This window comes from Strigops habroptila, chromosome 4, assembly GCF_004027225.2.
Source record: "Strigops habroptila isolate Jane chromosome 4, bStrHab1.2.pri, whole genome shotgun sequence".
In the NCBI taxonomy this organism is placed as follows: domain Eukaryota; kingdom Metazoa; phylum Chordata; class Aves; order Psittaciformes; family Psittacidae; genus Strigops; species Strigops habroptila.
This window is the reverse complement of record NC_046358.1, coordinates 80764792-80784072: the sequence shown is the minus strand read 5'-3', so window position 1 is coordinate 80784072 and position 19281 is coordinate 80764792. Positions and strand designations below refer to the sequence as shown.

At 54.4% G+C, this 19281-nt stretch overlaps 1 protein-coding gene across 3 annotated transcripts in view; it reads right to left on the bottom strand.

The window, feature by feature from the left end:
• ELFN1 (extracellular leucine rich repeat and fibronectin type III domain containing 1) overlaps nucleotides 1-19281 on the bottom strand; it is a 120811-nt gene that overhangs the window by 91309 nt on the left and 10221 nt on the right. Inside the window, exon 1 of one of the 3 annotated variants that reach the window (XM_030484380.1) lies at nucleotides 15183-15302. The exons of 1 other annotated variant lie outside the window; for it this stretch is intronic. The gene's annotated coding sequence lies outside the window, so the exon portion shown is untranslated. Of the gene's footprint in view, nucleotides 1-12171; nucleotides 12276-15182; nucleotides 15303-19281 lie in introns of those variants that run through there. One more of the 3 variants, XM_030484381.2, reaches the window with a different exon arrangement.

Sequence of the window (19281 nt, the reverse complement as noted above, 5' to 3'; positions counted from 1 at the left end):
ATTTTCCTTGGATTAAATGTCACTTCAATCAATCTTGCTACCAGCTGTACAATGCTGCTTATGTTTTCACTAAATAATGCCGAGGTATTGTCTTACAAACAGACATTTAGCTACGTGCCGGGCACCAAAACCACATGGCAGCTCCATGGGGTGTGATGAGGAGGGCAAGGTAGAGGGCAGAGCAGTGGGTTAGCCAATGTGATGCTGGATAGGGAACCCAGGGCAGCAGGCAAAGCCAGCACAGAGAGATGCCAGGGACCTCACGAACAGGGCACTACTGTACTGAGGGGTCATAGCAGATGTTTACCATGACCGCAACCATTGCCCATGGTTGGGTGAGCACAGGCAGAAGTGACGCTCCCTCCCGGGGTGGGTTTGCTCCTCAGAGCTCACCAAGCCACAGACCTGCCCTTGTTATCAGAACACCCAGTATAGCCTCCACACCAAAATCAAGGCACTGGCAGAATAGGGTGCTGTTTGCAGCCCTTTGTCAATGCAGAGCTTGGGTTTAAGTTATAGGTAGTAACTCTATAAAAGTGCCAAGTACTATTATTTAATAAGAGGTTCAGGAGTCTGTCTCATTAGCTAACAGACAGACCTTAAGGACAACAAGCAGAGGCTTGATTTACTTATTGCTTTTCCTTTTCCTTCAGCATGTATCACCAGAGGCTGTAACTGGGAAGGTAACTTTGTCCCGACTGCCCCTGCCCTGGCTGTGGTCAGTCTGTCTCAAGTCCATCTGCACCCCAGGCTGTGACAACATTTAATGGAGCTTTTACATATAAAAAATGGAGACAGAAGCAGCTGACCCAGCAGGCAAGCAGTGCATGGAGCGGCACTCGCAGGGATGGCACTGACCACGGGGGCTGACACATCCCCACACATCCCTGGCTGTGCTGCAGCCCTCAAGACAACGCAGCCTGCATCCAGCCCAAGGCTCCCTAATGAACATCTCTGAAGTCAGATTAAAGCCAGCCACAACATCTGCGGTTCAGCAACCTCACTGCTGAGGAGCCCTGCTGGAGTTACCTGTTGCATGGCCAGGAGCCAGCCAGCACTTGCATCTTTCCTTATAGATGGTTTTCCGAGGCATGAAATCCACGTTTTAATTTTCCAGGCAGGTTTCTGCCTCTCCGGATCTCTCCGGCAGAGCCATATCTCACTACTTACAGCTCAAGACACCTTTAGCAAAATCTTCAGTTCCTACTGATGTGGAAAATTCATGCATTTCTCTCCCCATGTAAGTGCGGGTCTGGCATTCAGGGCACTTCCCAGTGATAAGCTCCAAATCACTCATCGCTGGAAAGCCTGCACTTCGGTAAGGATGGACAGAGTCAGGGGGAAAAAACACCCCAAACAAACCGAGAAACACACCAACACAACACCCTTGGACCCAAAAAGCACTTTAGCTGCCGGAGATTACAGAATCCTATTTAGCAATATCAGAGAGGATTTTCCACAAATGAAGCATCTCCAACCTGGCTACAGGAAGCCAGGAAAATTAAATATGTTGAGAAGAAGAAACCCCACGGAGTTTTGCTTGTTTAGGTTTTTAGAGACAAATGTGTTTCACAAATGGGATTAACTGGGGTGTCCTGGCACCCCTTCCAGCTCAGCAGCACCTCAACTGGGCTGCACACTCCTGCAAGCTCCTGGGCTGCCCCAAGCAAAATGCCATCAAAGAAAATATAGGTATTTTTAAAGCTAAAAGGACAAATTCTCCTCCCATTTACATCAGTGACTTCATGACTCTCCACAAGGTTGGGCAGGCACAGCTTTGAGCTGGGGCTATTTTGTGCACCCTCCAGGGTCACCAGGCACCCATGAGGCAGAAAGCACATAGGAGCAGGATGAGGCCCTCACCTGAGATAGTCAAACCCAACCTGTTAAGACACTGATAAGGTAAAATGAGGGTGAAATGAGTCCCCTGTTCAAACAAAACACTTTAATCAACACCCTCCAGCCAGCCTGGAGAGCTGGGGCACAACCCCATACAAGCATGGGCCTGAGCGGGGCTGGTGCCTCTGCTGCCATTCTGTGCTGAAGCATTACACATGCACATGTAGTACAAATTCATTCAGGGCTCTTCCATAGATGAAATATTTAAATGGTTTATGCATTGCTATCTCTTTTCATTTAAATAAGACGGAATTGCTATAAACTGACTTGGGCTGACTTGCTGTCCCCAGCACTTTTTTTTTTCTCCTTCAATTTCCCACCTGCAGTTTCCTTAGGCTCTCATCCAGCACGATCTCAGAGCTTCGTAAGCATAATCCACGCTGGTAAATGGATGGAGACCTCTAGGAAAGCTCAGATGCTGCACGGTGATGAGGAAGCACCATTCACTCTTGAGCGAGCATGTAGGCTACGGTGCGGCTGAAAGGATGTCGCATATCAAAAGGGACACAGAGCCTGGACTTTCCTGTCTATGCTTGGGATGAGCACCACCTGCCTTGCCATCCAACCCAAGTAGTTTGCATCACCCTTTCTGGGGGCCGCTGCTCTCACCCCCAAGGCAGCAGCTGCATTTTACCTGCTGATGACACCACTAAAAGCAAGATCTGTGGCAAGTCCTGGAAGACAAGACATGACCAACATGTAATTCTCTGCTGATGTGCTCAGGCACAACCTAAAACCTTCAGGTGCATCAGGCTGGGAGGAATTTCCCAGCTCGTGTAGTCCAGGGGAGATCCTATCGCAATACTCAGGTTTTCACCCCACAGCCATGCCCAGCTCCCAAGTGTCCCAGGAGGCTATCCACACACCAGCTTCATTAGGGAATTCAATGGGCAATGAATGATCAAAGCAACCAGGAATTCTACCAAATTCTCACCCTTGAGGCCAGGGGATCCAACACTGCTGCCCATGGTGCAAGGGGAGAGAGGACACATCCACAGCAGGGAGAGAAGATCTCTCCCTTGGACTGCAGAAGCCTAAAGATGGAAAATGCTTGCAGCTGTGTATGCATCCATACATGTAAGAGAACATGCCCTGACCCAGCACACACTTACATCAACCTGCTGTCACCAAGATTTAGGAGAACATTTAAAATTAAGTAAAAATTTCCTTGTGCTGCAAAGAAAAATAAAATAAGTCTCATGGTTCAAGCAGAAGCAGGTGTCAAAGGACTTGGTCCCAGCACAGGCTCCAGCACCAATGTCTCAGGTAACCCTGGGCATGTCACTTCACCTCCAGGTTTACCCACCAAATGCAGCTGTCAGCTCTCCAGGTCCAGGAATCTCCATTATTCCCCTTATACCTATAAGGGGCTCTCGGATGGTCACAGAAAACCCGAGCAGCTTTGAAGGCTATTTCCCTTAAAGCTCATCCAGTTCCAACCCCCTGTCATGGGCAGGAACACTTTCCACTAGAGCAGGTTGCTGCAAGCGCCATCCAGCCTGGCCTTGGATGCTACCAGGGATGCGACAGTCACAGCTGCTCTGGGCAACCTGTGCCAGTTGCCTGCTGAAAATACAACAATAGCATTTCAAAATAAAAGGGGAAAAAAGCAAGATCAAATGCACTTATTTCCCAACCCAGCCTAATTAAAATGAAGTGTGTTCTCTGTTCACCATCACAAGTAAGAGTTCCAGTGCAAAAGAGAGCGTGTCATCCCAAGGGCTATACAACATGACACTGTTTTATGGCTGTTTTGTTAGGAAGACAGAGGCTGGGAAAAAAAACAATATATATATGTGTGTGTGTGTATATATACATATGTCAGAACAGGAACTAGCAATTCTTCATTAAAAGAGAGGGGAGAAAAGCCATGCAGAACATATGGGGCTTTTCCTTAAAGCTAATGTGGAATTAGAGAACCTACAATCGAGTTTACAGCTGGAAAGGATTTTAATACAGAAGAGGACTTTCCTGTAAAACTATCAGCAAAGCTCAAGATTAACAAACTGACCCATGCAGCAAAAACCACAACAGACTTCTCTGAACTTCAATGGGGTGGTGATGTGCTTGTGAGCATCACAGCTGGACTTGGTCTTAAGGGTCTTTTCCAACCTAAGTCATTCTATGATTTCTGGTGGATCTTTAAGGCTCATATCCCACAGATCTATTTCCCCTTCTTCCTTTAACCAGGAAGCATTACACAAACTCCACAGCCTGATTTCTGCTCCATTGTGAATTGGCACAGCTGTTGAAACATGTTGACATTTAAATAAGTCCTCAAGTTTTCCTTTTACTCCTCTGTGGTTGGTGTTCTCCAGAAGCAGTTGCATTATCCCTGTGCTTCAGCATTTCCCTAGGCAAAGTAAACAGGAGCCAGGCCAAGTGGACAACACAGATGGGATCAAATGGGTGTCCATCCCTACCCTGCAGTCTCAGCCCTACGTGCCTGCACACCAGAGCTGGGCAGATGCACAGCTCAATCCCAGTGTCCTGCTCAATCAGTGTCCTGCTCAGTTCACAAAGCACAGCTTTTCCTAGCATAGGCCAGGTCCCCACAGACACTAGGGATGGAGGCTCAAATACAGGCAGCATACAAGTTCAGTGGTGCCATAAAACACAAGAGATAGATTTGAACTCCTGGATTTTAAGTAGAAAACTCTCCATCCCCTTGGGCCACATGCCAGATCTTGCGATTCACTGCTCAGCACCACCTTCCCTGGAGAAGGCGGCTGGAAGTGACATTACTGCAGTGCCTCCCTCCATCCCCAGAAGTTAATCAGCTCAGTGACACCAGCGGTCACAGCCCTTGGCCTGATGGATGCCCTGTCTATCACACTCACCACATCTACCCACAGTATTTGTACCTGCTGTGCCCCAAGCAGGGGCAGAACCAGCATGAGGTTTACAGGTTTTGTTTCCAAGCTATATCTTGGGGCAGGAGTAAAGCAGGAGCAAAGCAGGAGCAAGTATTTTTATACCCCAAAACCAGTGTGCAATTTTTTTTTTTTTTTTTTTTAAATCATTGTCTTTTTTTGGTGTTGCTTTAACAACTTTACTCTTTTTGCTACGAGAGCTCAGAAGGATGGGTGGGAAATGCCCCTTCAGGGCCAGGCACAAATTTCTCTGCACAATGATAAACTCCACAACTGTCCCAGGCTTCTTCCTTGTGATCAGACTGACCAGCTGCCCAGCCTGGAGAAGGAAGAGTTAATTTATAATGTCACAAGATGAGCACTTGGGCCATGCAATTACCATCTCCTGCTAGAATACCTTGGTGAACCACCAGCATTAATGGAACCAGCCCTGAGCCGCAGTCAAGACACTCATTCTTTGACAGTGCTCTATTGCAACAACTTTATTTTGATGATACTGGATGATTAATGCTTACAGCCGCTGTCATTTCCTCTGATAGATTTTGGGGCTGTGGAATGGCATTTGCTCAATGCACTGTTCTTGAAAAGCTGCACTTATCGTAGCATGGAGGAGAGAGATACTCCGTGCATCAGCCATCGGCGGGCAGGCACTCTGCAAGCCGCAGGTGGCCAGGAGAGTTACTTTGAGGAATATGGGGATGTTTATGGAAAGCTTTGCCTAGGAAAGGCTGCAGGGTGAGAAGAAGGTATGTTAAACAGCCAGTGTTGTAAGAAATGTCGAGAGTTTGCCTTATCCAGTGAAAAGAGACTTCTACTTACAAACATCACAGCCAAGAGCCATAGTAGACCTAGCTGTTTTGCCACTAACATACTGGAAGATCCCATCCTGAGCTGAGACTCTCCATGGCTGAGTTGCTGCCACAACAAGCTCTCAGAACTGCTCTTGAAGCCAAATAGGATCCAAGAAGATCAGACCGATCAATCAATAAAACAAGACACAGACAAATATCTTAACCATAGCATTCACTAACGGCAAAAAGCGCCCTAACAACCTTGGAAACCTCAATCTTCACCTCTGTGCCTTCAAGTCCCCCCCACCTGTAACATGAAGACAAGAATCATATACCTCACCCAGCTGCTGCAGCATTCTCCTGATCAGCTCATTAACTCATGCAAAGCATTAGATAGACAGCAGATGGATGGCTTTACACAATAGTCTTTGCTACAGCGAAATATTGCTACTGAATTCTCCACCGGCACACTCCCACCTAACCAGCACGGAGCGGTCCGTGCTCACACAGGGATACCCACAGTGTCCAGAGCAGTTGGGTCTGGGGATTCCCTGGCTGGAGACACCCTTTCCACAAGGCTTCTCACAGCTTTGGTTTTCATCTCGTCATATTTAAAAGCTGCCTCGGGAGCGTAATGACTTTAAACTCACTCACGGCCGCAGTCAATCAATGGAGCGGCTGCTCGTGCCTTGCTAGCAGGCAGTGATGAATGGGGCTTTCGAGCTGCATCGCTTGCCTCCGAGCGAGAGGAGAGTGTGGGCAGCGGGTGGGGAAGAGAAGCGAAGCCAGAAACAAGAATTAAAGGAAGAAACAGGGTGGTGAGTAGGAAAACCCAACCTGCTCACTGCAAACCTGGGACAAGCATTCTGGAAGGCACGGCTTGAAGGGAGCAGTCCTGGCTTGTGTTAGCCTCCCTATTCTGTTATCATCACATACCTTAAATAAAGCAGCTAATACATTTATTGCAGATAAGTGCTAACCCCAAACCTAGCTTGTAAAGAGAACCAGAGCCCCGGCCACCAGCCTTGTCCCTGCACACATGCCCCTGACCCAGCTTTCCTTCCCAGGAGAAGCTGAAGAGCAAACACTCGAGAGCAGCTCTCAAGAGCACGTCTACCCTCAGGACAATGTGAGAAAGGGCACGATGTTGAAGGTGTTATCCCTCGACTCTTCTCATGCAGCAGCCAACAGACACAAGCCCCAGTGGGTGACACACAGCAGCACCCTGTCTCCCCATCCCTGAGCACCAGAGAGCAGCAGCCCTGAGACCAGAGACCAGAAGGACAGGGAGCATCCATGTGAGTTTCCAAGGAGGAAAACAAAAACACATGCATAAGACCCCTGCCTGGAGGAGCCCAAAGGGCCTAATCCTGCTCCAGCATGCTGCCAAGCACCCTGCTTTACCAAGAAAGGATGCTGCTCAGCATTTGAAAGGAGCTGCTTCACATCTGGGCTCTTTTTCTCCCCCTATCTCCAGTTAGAGTCAGGTCAGTGCTGCGCAGCCTGTGAGCATAAAGATGTTCGTAATATGGGAAATGGGTATTATCAAAGAAGCTGCAGTGATGGTGTGAGCATCACAGCTGGGTGTTATGAGCCTCACAAAGCAGAGAGGGGAAAAGAGTCGAAAAGAATGAAGCCCACCACACCAGCAAAGTAAAAATAAGAGGCAGTAAAAGTAAATGAATGATGTTGTTCCAATTTGAGCAAACACCAGTTAAGAATGTGTAATTGAATTAATGCATTATTTAGAAACCCCAGCAAATCCTGACCTCGGATATAAATACATTCTAGGGTTCCTTTGACATCACATATCTCGTGCCTTACTACCCACAATTTATTTTAATGTCACCAGAACCTCCAGATTTATGTCCTTGTCACTCACCATTGTTTTGCATTTACCCCATGTATTTATACCCTCTCCCCTCAACTCCACACACCAAGTGGTCCATATAGGGCAGTGATAACCTTTTGATATGTCATAGTTGTGTAATAAATCAGCTCAGCTCATCAACCACCTTCCCTCCCTACACCAAATAGCCACAGGTCTGGGTCTAATTTGCTTAGAGCCTGGAAAAAAACACTAAATACCTTATCAGAAAACAAACCCATCTTCTACAAATAATGATTTTCTACGGCTTCAAGTGTCAGTCTGCTGCATGTTATACTGGGAAAGGCCCTGCACAAGCAGGAGCTAAGCCCAGAATACGTCAAGAAACTGATACTATCACACCTTGGAAAAGGAAGAAAACAGCATCTCAGGAAAAAGGGAAAGAAAGAACCCTCAAAGGTTTCACAGCAGATGTTTGTACCTGTGAAAGGTCCTGAGATATTGTATTTGCAGCTGGGACAGTTTTACTTTGGCTATATAGCAAGAGGCTTTACATGCATTATTCTTCCCTCCTCCCAAGCCCTTTGCAGCAAGGCTTACAGCTCTTACTACACCTGCATTTTAGGAAGAGATACAAATACACCAAAAGGAAAGAGAAATCCAATGAAATTGTTTAAAGCGCTAAAGACGCTTGTAAGGAAAGCAGCATGAGAAAATACACAGGTGAATCCAAGTTCACACATATATATAGCCCTAGGAAAGGGGAAAAAAAACCACCAGCATTGAAGTGCCTTGTACTTAGATATGAGCATATACTGTAGCAAAATATACATGTTGTTTATAAGATATATTGGAAGGCTTTTCCCCAAAAGATGCCATAGAAAGTATAGAATTTATTATCTCTGCCTGTCCATTTTACGAAGATATACACAAACAAGTTGCCAAAACTGCGTGCAGTTTAACTCCATTAAATCCAATGAATGAGTTTGGCCCACGAAAAACTCTGCACTTACTGTAATAAAGCTAAAAGCTGGTAGCAGCTGATACAGTGAAACACATACATTTCCATACACTTCTTCCTGCTGATTTAAAAATACAAGTGAGCTACAGAGATTGCCCTTGTTCAGCTCCTAAAGAAATGCTGAAGTGGAGGAGACAAAAACCCAAACCTTGGAGTTTTCCCCTCCGGTCCCCACTAAGCACAAAGGGGAGAGGGGTGGGGAAAGCCATCAGGGGTGCATTCACTTGGCTTTTCCCACCAATAGCCCTGAACACATATGATGTGTGTGTCTGAACAAAAAGCCTGATGGTTTGGTGCCCAAATTGGGCAGGACCCACCCAGCAGAACAGGGCTTACAGATCTGGACCACATCCTGGGACATCCAATTCTCCCCTGCTGGTACCCAGAAGGGAGAACATGCTTGGGCTCCCGTGACAGGGGTGTGGGATGCTCTGCTCCCCAAGGCAGCTGGCCACGATTTCATTTGCAGAGGGCTCTCATTATCAGTGGCTCTCCAGCCACTGGGTCATGTTGAATTAAGCCTTGAACCTTACACTGCATGGGGGGTGATGCTAGGCAGCAGAGAGGCTGGACCCAGACCACACATCATAATCCTCCCCTGATTGGTAGGAGGGGGTTTTTGCCTGTTGAGGTTTGGGTTTTCTAAACGCATACAGCTTTCTCTCAGGCTGCTGTCATAACCACACCAACCTCATTTCCACCTCCCTGGCCCCCCCACCATGTCCCTCCAGCTCCCTTACACAGGCTGATCCACACCCTGCACCCTCAGTGCTGCCTTCTCCAGACCTTCCTGCCCCAGTTCCTCAGGGTGCCTGGGGGCTGCAGGTCCCCCTTACCTGGAGTTAACTCTCACAGCTCCTTTCTTAGGCACTTATTGCTGTTTGCTCCTATTACAGGGATGTCTTGGACAACCCTTGCACTAAGTTCCATACATACATTCACCACTCCAGCAGCCAAATTATACCTCACATATCATTTCATGCTCTTCCTCCCCTTTCTGCGCACCAAGCCCCTACCACCCTGGCTGCCACTGCTCTCCTGAGGGCGTAGCAGACATGGGACCAGGGCTCAGGGTCTCCACTCCAGCCCCTTCTTCCCAAGGTCCCCATAGCCCTACTGCTTTCACAGCTCTGCCTCCTTCCTCACCCACACTTTGGGGCCATACATGGCTCCATAGCCATCCCACTGAGCCCACCCAGCTCCTCTCCTCCCCACCAGCCTCCTCTGGGCCCACTTTGCCAGTGACCATCACTCCTCCACCTCACTACACTCAGCCCCAGAGCTGCCCCACCATCAGGCTCACTCAGACGCTCCCCAGGCCCTGGGTTCATAACACCAAAACAATCCAGCAACCACACTGGATCATGCAAAACACTGCTCAAAGCTGTGCTCCCAGCTCATGCCCCCCCTACAGCAACTTCCCCCCCCTCTTCCACCCTCCACCTAAAAGCCTTGCTGATGCCTCTACCAGCTCCACCATCACAGACAGCTCCAAAAGGCACAACCTACATGCAGCAAGCCCCAAGCCCCACATCCTCACCTCCTGAAGCTTCTCACTGCCCTGCAACAACTCCTCCTTAAGTCCCTCTGCTTCACTGGGCTTTCTAGTGCTCTTTGCAGAGAAATCACCTAATCCCAGGGTTTTGCTACACCTGGAGTTAACACCAATTCACAGCCAAGTGCCAGCAGCTGGGATGCTGCGGGTGTTGCTGTGCTGCTGTTGTAGCTTTTCTTGGTGTGAAATCACAGCCCTGGAGCAACCAGCAGGGAAACTCCACCCGGGCCAGTGCAGTTAGGATGTACCTGGCTGCTGCTTCCCTTGTCCCTTTGGGACACTGGGTTTCACTGGCACAACCTGGTCACTTGTCCGCAGCACATGCACAGGGGAAATAAGCATCACTGAAAAATGCCTGAGGATGGGGTTGAGACTACAAACAGGCAGGACAGCACTGGGCTCTCCAGGGCATGGACCACATGTCCCCACCGCAGCTCTTCCAACCGCAGCGCTACATCCAGAGCTCGACTCGGAAACCTCGGAAGCACCGGCCACATCCTTCTGTTTGCATGCACTGTGCAATCCTACATTTAGCATAGGATGGGAGAACCGTAATAAATAATCCATAGCTCTTAATAATAAACCTTGCACCTCAAACAAACCAAAAGCCTGACCTTTCATAGTTAAGCCGTCCTGGTGAGAGGTTAGATCTTGTGTTTTCTGATCATCAAACAGGAAAGCATTAGCCAGACAGGGAGAACAAGCTCTTATCTAGACCTGATTTCTCTCCCCTCCAGGGGATCCTGTAGGATATTTCAGTTCTCTCTCACTCTCTGTATGACTCTTCCCTCCCCCAGTTGCTTGAAATCAGCCAAATTCACAATCTAATCTGGCCCGGAGTCAAAGGGGAAAAAAATCAAGTCCTAATGCAGTGACTACTTTGAATGGGGAATTGAAGCCAATCAGAAAAGCATTATTGATCCCCGCTCGGAGCACCTCGGTCAGGGAGGGGAACGCTGCGGGCAGCCGCAGAGCTGCCCACCGCAGCCAGCCAGGCTGCCCTGCCAGGCCTGCAGCTTCCCCAGCGCTCACCCGGGCTGGGAGCCAGCCCCATCCCACACGAGATCCCTGCCTGAGACAGCACCCAGCACCCCTGCGCCGGCACTGGCGGGCACCCACAGCGTGCGCTGCCCCACGTGTGTGTGCAAGAGCGTGACCCACCGCGGGGTGTCTGTGCATAAACACTTCTAGCGCGCATCGCTTCGGAGTGGACCCATCTGCGAGAGCAAAGCTGCTACAGCAAACGGGGGGTGTGTGCATGTACATGGGCAGCATTAGTGCAGGGCAGCTCTGCACAAGAGCCAAAGCGCGGGCTGCAGGGCTGGGAAGGGGTGTTTGTGTGTGTGCATGTGTATGCATGTGTGTATGTGTGTATGCATGCGTGTGTATGTATGTGTGTGTATGCTGCCCTGCTGTCCAGCTGCCCGCCTGCTCGACCCACAAGCACAATCCCTGCAGTGGGCAGGGGGAAGGAGGAAGCGGCCGGGGGGCAGAAGGCAGCAGGCAGGAGGAAGAAGGTAGCGCGGTGGCTCACCCCAAGCAGTAGGGTAGGTGAGGCAGAGGATGGAGAGCAGTCGGACGGTGCTGGGCTCCGCTCTAGGCATCCCTGGGTGAGCTCCCGGTGCTTCAGCCGGTGCTAGCGCTACACACTCCTCTGCCTTACATAACGTCAGCGGGGACGGAGACCGCGGGAGAGGAGCTCCCCACTGACCTCCTCCCGAAGCAGGACCTGTACGCCCCCCGTAGGGTGCATCTAGACGCCAGGCCGAGGAGGTTTCATTGCCGGTGGGTGCGCTGGGCCCGGCTCGGGGCTGCCCCGGTGCAGGACAGGTCCGGCCGCCGGTGCCGGTCACCTCCGTGGAGCTGCTCCCCCGGCTCGGCAAGGCCAGGGCACGGCTCCCGCCGCGGCGGGCAGCGCCGAGCACAAGCCGGAGGGGCTGCCTCGGGGAAGGGGCTCAGCCCGGAGCCCCCCCGCAGCCAGCGGGGACGCGGGGCGGCAGTACCGGGGGATGGGGAAGTGGGGGGAGTCCTGGGAAGTTTGGGGAATCCCACATCTTTCAGTAGGGAAACATCCCCCCTAAAATAAATAAAATAAATAAAGATAAAATCCAAACACGCGGGGTCCCGGTAGCTCCTGTCCCCCCTCTCGGCTGTGCCCCCCAACCTGCCATTGCGGGGCTGTGCGACCACCGCCACCTCCTTACCTGCCGGCGTCACATCTGCTGCTGCCTGCCCTGCTCCGGCTCTTCCTCCTTCCTCCTCCTCCTCTCTCCCTCTCCCTGCTGCTTGGGGCTCTTTATGGAGATTCATTCATTCATGCCTTCCCATCGGTCCCTCAGCGTTTCCCTGCCTCCCGGAGGCAGAGCGTGTGACGCCTCGCCCCTTTCCAGCCACTTTCTGCTGTCACAGAGCGGCGCTGCCCCAGCCCGCAGCGGCGGCCGGGATCGGGACACGCAGCACCGGGGCCGTGGGACCGACCCCAGCGCGGTGCCAGGGGGAGTGGGCACGGTACCGACCCGCCTGGGGGATTACAGACGGTGTCTGGCGCCCGTCACCGGGGCGTCGGGTCGCCCTCCGCCCGCCCCATCCCACTCCCCGGCGCTACTGAGCAGCGGCTGCCGCGGAGAGGGCGCGGGTGGGCCCGTACCCCCCGGGTATACCTCGACCCCTCTTCCCCTCTCTGCTCGCCCCCAGCCCAGCCCGTCCTTGCTCCCCCTCTCCCGCTGCCTCAGCGGCAGGACCGCATCCCGCTCCGCGGAGCGCTGCCCCATCCACGCCGCTTACAAAAGCGCTGACTCAAGCTCGGAGCGGCTGAGCCCGGTGTGGGGAGCCCGGGCTCCCCGGCCCGGCAGGCACCGGACCCCGGCCCGTGTCCCCCACATATCCCAGGGCCCTCCAAGTCACCGAGCCAAGTTCACTCCTGCCCCAGCCTTCCGCAGGACGGCGGTCCCCCCGCTGCCCAGCACTGCCTGGCCCCCCGCTGCACTTTGGGGGGCTGGGGACACCTTCTGGATCCCACCAAAAGCACCCCGCTGCCCATTTCCCCCCGCTGCCTCTATACCCCGCCAGGCCAGGGCAAAACCGGGGGCTCTGGACTGGTCTGAGACCGTCAAGGTGCCAAGCGGGAGGTGCCGGAGGGGGGTATTTTAGGTGCTAAACTTCGAGGGGGAGGAGGGAGATGCCTCTTCTTTGCACAGACATCGGGTTGTTCTTTCCAGCCAGGCAGGGCGGAAAAATCCGCTTTTCCCCTTAAAGACACCGTCGGAAATGTGAAGAGCAGCGTCTGGGTTTGGGCGCTGCCGGAGCCTTGAGAGCGACAAGCCGTTAACTTGGGGTGAAACCCCTTAAAAATACTCCCCGAAGGGCCCCGCCCGCTCCCCGGTGAGCCGCGCCGTTTGCACAGGCGGTGCCACCCCCTTGGCCAGCGTTGCCATCAATTCCTATTAACGATCGCTTTATTCACCGCTGCGAACTTCTAAATATTTCATACCGTGCAAAACCGGCACCGAAGAGCTCGGAGCTGATGGGAGGAAGGTGTGAGCGGCTGTGACTGCCTGAGCCCGGAGGCCCCAGCCTCGGGAGAGCCTGTTGATACTGGCCCCCCATTCCCTTCCTTCCGTGGGGCTGCAAATCACAGCCTGGATGTGGGCAGCATCGCGGTTCCCACGGGCTGCCCGGCCCCGGGAAGGCAGGGATGAGCGGGGGTGCGGAGGTTTCTGGCCGGGAAGAGCTGGAGGAGGAGAGGAGGGTGCGGGGAGGGGACACCCCGACTGGCCAGCATGTCCCCAGCACCGGGACGCTGCTGCGCGGCCGGGTCCCGCCGCGCACGGGTGAAGCAGCCCCGCTCCACGTCGAGCGGGATGGAGCTGAGGACCACAGGGGTGTTTGGGATGATTGGAGGGGGTCTGCCCGGGGGGGAGCTGCCCCCCACCCCCCCTGGCATCCCCGGGCACCGCATCACCGGTAATGTGAGGCAGGACCCAGGCGGGGGGGGGGGTGTCCTGCACAGGGATCCCCCCCAAAGAAGGAGGGGAGCATCCCAGCCCCACGCAGGGGTGCGGACGGGGCACCCCTCGCGGACCCCCGCTTCATTAAAGCTTTATCAAAATGCAGTCAAGAAAATTCATTGGTAACTCCGGCCGCGGTTCAACACCCGCCCCGGTCCTGCGGGCTCAGCCTGAATTTGGGAACTGAGACGGAACTTTACAGCAACGTCTGTCATTAGAATTAAAACTGCAACACACCCACCGGGCAGGAACACGCTCCCGCCTGTCCCCCACTCCCTGTTTTGAAAACAAGCAAGCGAAAGCGGCTCAAACTCACAAACCGGCCGCTGCTCCCCGCTTCCCCCGGGCCGTCCACCCGCAGCCGCACCGGGCGAGGATGCGGGGCCGGCGCCGTCTCGGACACCGGACACCGGCCGGATGCCGTGTCCCCCCCACCGGAACAGGGACCCCCACACCTGCCCCCCTCAACTGATTTCCTTTAATTAAAGCTCTATGTGCAGCACGTTTCGCGAGGACCGAAATAGCCGCTGGAGGAGCGCATGTGGGGAGGCAGGTCCGAGCTGCCGGCGTGGGAATGCAGAGGGATTGGGGGGGCAGGGGGAGAGAGCCGGGAGCGGCGCTACCACAGCCCCCAGGCCTGAGGCCACCAGGGTTATTTGGGGTGCTGGGTGAGGCACTCACACACACACCGCCCGAAGCGGACCCCACCCCATCCCCGAGAGGACATTGCTGCCCGCGGCACCGGCTCTAATCCCGGAGCACCGCGGCTTCCCGCGGGCAACAGTTGCAGCGGCGGCAGGGATGCACCCCGCAGGCACAGGGATGCACCCCGCAGGTGGGGGGGACACCCCGAGGGTGGGATCCCCCATGGACAGGGGGTGCTCCCCCGGCTCCGCGCCCTCGACCCTGCGGGTGGGGAGCCCCGGGCCCGCCCGCCCCGTCGCACCGGAGGGACCCCCGCGCCGCTCCCCCCGCCGCCCGCCCCGCGGTCCCCGCCCGCCGAGCCCCATCCTGGGCTGCAGCCGCCAAAAGTTTGGCGACAGGGAGCGGCCACCGGGGGCTGCGCGGGGCTCGCCGGGCACTCGGGGTCCCCGGGCACCGCCGGGCGCCGCGGCGGGGAGACACCGGGGGGCTCAGCCGGGGGTCGGGGCCGGGAGGGAGGGGGGGATGAACGGGCGGGCTGCGGCGGGGGCTGCGGTCACACTTACCTGCTTCGGCGGCGGCTCCCGGCGCTCGGCGGCGTGCCCAGCCCCGAGGCGCGGTGATGGGCGGCGGGAGCACCCGCGGCTGCGGCTCCCCGCGCCCTTCCAGGCGGGCGGACCGGGGGCAGGAGGCGGGCAGGGAAACGCAGCCTGAGCCGAGCAAATCCCAATGCTGGAGCCGGCCTCCGAGAAGAGAAGGGCTGCAGCTCCTCACTGCGTCAGGCGGAGAGCCCTGCCCGTGCAGGCGGCGCCGGGCAGCGCTGCCAGGCCCGGGGGGCTCCCATCGGCACGGCTCAGCGCGGATGGGATGGGCACGGCTCGGCTCGGCTCGGCACGGCACGGCGGTGCGGCTCGGCTCGGCTCGGCCTAGCGCGGTCCAGTTCGGCTCGGTATGGCTCGGTATGGCTCTGCTCGGCACAGCTCGGCTTGGCACGGCCCAGTTCGGTTGAGCCTGGCTCGCCCGGGCTCCGTGCGACTCGGCTGGGTCCGGGCGTGCTGTCACGACATGGAGCGATAAGCGGCTTGTCCGGGAGAGCCGGGCTGGGAGCGGGGCAGGGGGGGAGATGGTTGTGTTTGTGTGTGTGTGACACCGTGTGCATGTGTGACACTGTGTGTGTGACACTGTGCGTGTGACACTTGATGTGTGTGACACTGTGTGTGCAACACGGACACTGCGTGTGTGACACCTCGCGGGGGGTACGAGTAGCGCTGGGGAGGGGTTTGTGAAGGTGTGAGTGTGTCTGTCGGGGACATCTGCCTGTGTGTGTGACACTGGTTGTGTGTGCATGTGGTGACACACTGCGGGGGGTGCGGGGATGGCTGTGTGGGGTGTGTGTCTGTGTGTCGGGGGGTATCTGTGTGTGTGCGACAGGCCGTGGGGGGAGTGTGTCTGTATTTATGCAAGTGTGTGTCTGTCTGTGAGCCCATCTGAACACCTCTGTGTGTTTCCCCATGGTGCGTGAACGACATCGTGCACACACGGGGACACCCCTCACACCAAACCTGAACCTCCATGGGTCAAACTGGGCCCAGCTGTGCAGCTTCAGGTGACACTGGGACCACAGGGGCTGGGAGAGCCAGGACAGTGATGCACGTTGGGGTCCCCAGCACCCTGTGCTCAGCCCTTCCCCTTCCTCCTGCCCCAGACCACCCCTCATTTGACCCAGAGCCTGCCATCCCCCCTTCCTGCTTGGAGTTTTTATACTGGTTTAGCATCACAACACACAATTTCAGGGTGATTGGCACTCAGACAGCCCTCAGAATAAAAGTGCTCTTCTCTCCCCTCAGGCACTGTCATTTGAGGTAAGGACTGTCCAGTGCATGTCTTGTGGTGGCCCAAGGTGTCTCAAGCCATCTCCAAACCCATCTCCAAGCCTGTGAGTGCCTTTTGCAGCCCTGCAAGGAGGTGGCAGGGAAGACAAGAGAAGGTGGGGTGCAGGAGAGACATTTCAGTTTAATAGCAACACCACCACCACAGCCAAAAATCCTGAAGTGTGGAGTAATAGAGCTGGGAGACAGCCTGGGAACAGGCAAGCCATGGCCCCTCTCCAGACAGCAGCTGGCAACCTGGCACAGTGCTCACTGCGTTAGACACAGCCCTGGGAAAGCGCCCGTGGAAAGGCAGGAGGCCCCCCTGTGTGATGGAGCGGACAGGGGCTCCAGCATCCTCTGCCCTACAGCCCTCATCTGCCCCCCAACCCACTGGGGAGGCTGTGGGGCTTGGTCTCTGTGTGAGCTGGTTGCTTTGGGGTTCTTCCCCTTCCCCTTCTCCCTCCTCTTCCTTTTCCCCTTCCCCTCTTCCCCCTTCCCCTTTTCCTCTTTCCCCTTCCCCTTTCCCCTTCCCATTTCCCTTCCCCTTCCCAACCACCACTTGGGCTCACACGCCCTGGAAGCATGGGAGACCCCTCCCCTCCTGGAGCAGGGATATCCCATTTCTCCCTCATCCCATGGGATGCCCTGTAGTCAAGTAGTTCCCATTTAAATTGCTTTGGACAAATAAATGCACAGGCAGTGACATGAAATAGGCGGGGGGCCACCATGAGGGTACCATGGGGTCAAGTGTCTCCCATCCTTCCTGTGCCTCTGCTGGGGAAGGCTCTCCAGCACAGGGCTTGCATCAGCGAGCTGTCACGTCTCCCTGGGCAGAGGAGGACACTGCCAGGCCCCCCCTGGAGCCAGGAATGGGGTGTCCCAGGGTGCAGCCCCCTCCTTGGTGCCGGAAGCACTGGAGGTTCAGGCCAGCCCTGGAGTTTGGTCTGGCCCATGGCACCTGTAAGGAATCATCTGGAGGGGACAGGGATGCCACCAGCACCGTGCTCCATTGCAGGTCTTCACCCACAGAGATCAGCAGCAAGGAGAGGGAAGGTTTGCAAAAGCCTCTTTGCACCCAATTCCCCAAGGCTGCTTGGGGAGAGGCAGGCTCCCCCAAACCTCAAGCCTCACCCATGGATCAAGGACAGGCTTTAGAGTGGCATCATTTCCACCAGGCCAATGGGGGGATGAAAAGATGTGGTGCAATCTAACAACTTTGCAACCCAAGATAAATTAATAAAAGAAATAAGTACTTCTGAGCAAGCTGTTCCAGTTCTTCTGAGAGGAACTGACGCCAGCCCAGCCTCTGGCCCTATATTTAGTAAAAATCTAAACCAGACATTGATAATATTATTAAAGACAGGAAGGAGTAAAAGAAGACGTCGCCTTGCTGGGATGACTGATCTATTTACGCACGACGGCGGGAGGAGTGCTGTGAGAAAGGTGTCTTGGGTCAGGAGAGCCTCTGCTGGGCTCTCAACTAGCAGAAGATGACGTCTGACACAGCAGGTTCAAGCAGTCCTAACCCAGTTTAACAAGTGGTATGGGAGGGAGAGCCGGTTAATAAAACATTGGCTGCTTCTCCCAGTGATGTGATGGCAGTAACGGGAACAAGAGCTCTTCTGTTACCTATTGTAGCATCACCTGGAAGGGAAATGATGAGCAAGAGCCAAAGCGTTGGCTGGGCAGGGCTCTGTTCATCCATGCACAACAGGAAGGTGTTAAGTTAGGTAAGGACATCAATGGCTCTAAAACACGATGTGACCTTGGGCGAGTGATGTCCCTCCTGGCCTCACTCAGGGCAGGGGCTGAGCTGTCCCCACGCAGTGCCCACAGCAGCAGGGCTCAATCCTACATTCTGTTTGTGTCACAGAGATTGTGACAACCTGGTGTCCTCCAAGGGAAAAAAGCACTCCCCATTATAGGGGAGACCAAGGGAAAAGGTGGCAATGTGACAGCCTTGTGGCTGCCTCTGTGCAGAGCCTGGGGGAAGAGTCCAATGTGCCCACCTTACCTCCACGGGACCCCACATGGGGCAAGGGATGGAGGTCTGGGGTCCTTTGCTCAGTTAGACCATTCCTCCCCGCCAAAAGGCAATGACTTCAAGTGTCTGAACCCCCCCAGTGAGACTCAGAACAGCAACGACCCACTGTGCACACAGGGCAAAAATCCAACCAGTCTTGCTCCATCCAGTGCTCCGAGGGCTGTGCCTCAAGCTCCTGCTGCAGGCACGTGCAAAATGTGCCATGACAGGGATCGAAAGGGAGAACAATCCTTGTGGGAAGAGCATGATTTTCCCCCTCCACATCACTATGAGACTGGTTGGTGTCCCCCACTGGAGGGTGAGTAGATCTGCCCCACCGCCGAGTCACCATCCAGCAATACAAGGGGATGCTGCCATGCGGTTCCCAGCGCTGTGCCAGTGTGGCTGTGGGTGACTTGCTATCCAAGGGATAATTTCCTGCAGCCTGAGATGCTGCTTTGCTGTTGTTGTCAAATCCTATCTAAAAATCATCAGACTAATTAGAAAATAAAAAATGACATTTTATGAGCTGTTAGTGCTGTAAGTGGACTAAGGCCTTATGGTATTTAAAGAATGCTTGGAAAACAACACTGATATTTACATTTGGGAAAGACTTACCAGGCTCAGGCAGAAGCTGCATTTCAGAACATTTTTGTTGAACACACTCAGCCTCAGTGATGACAAATATTACTGCACATCATTACCCCAATTTTTCAGGGTGCTAAAACCTTACCCATTGCAAATCACCTCTGCTGTAGACTTGGGAGCTCG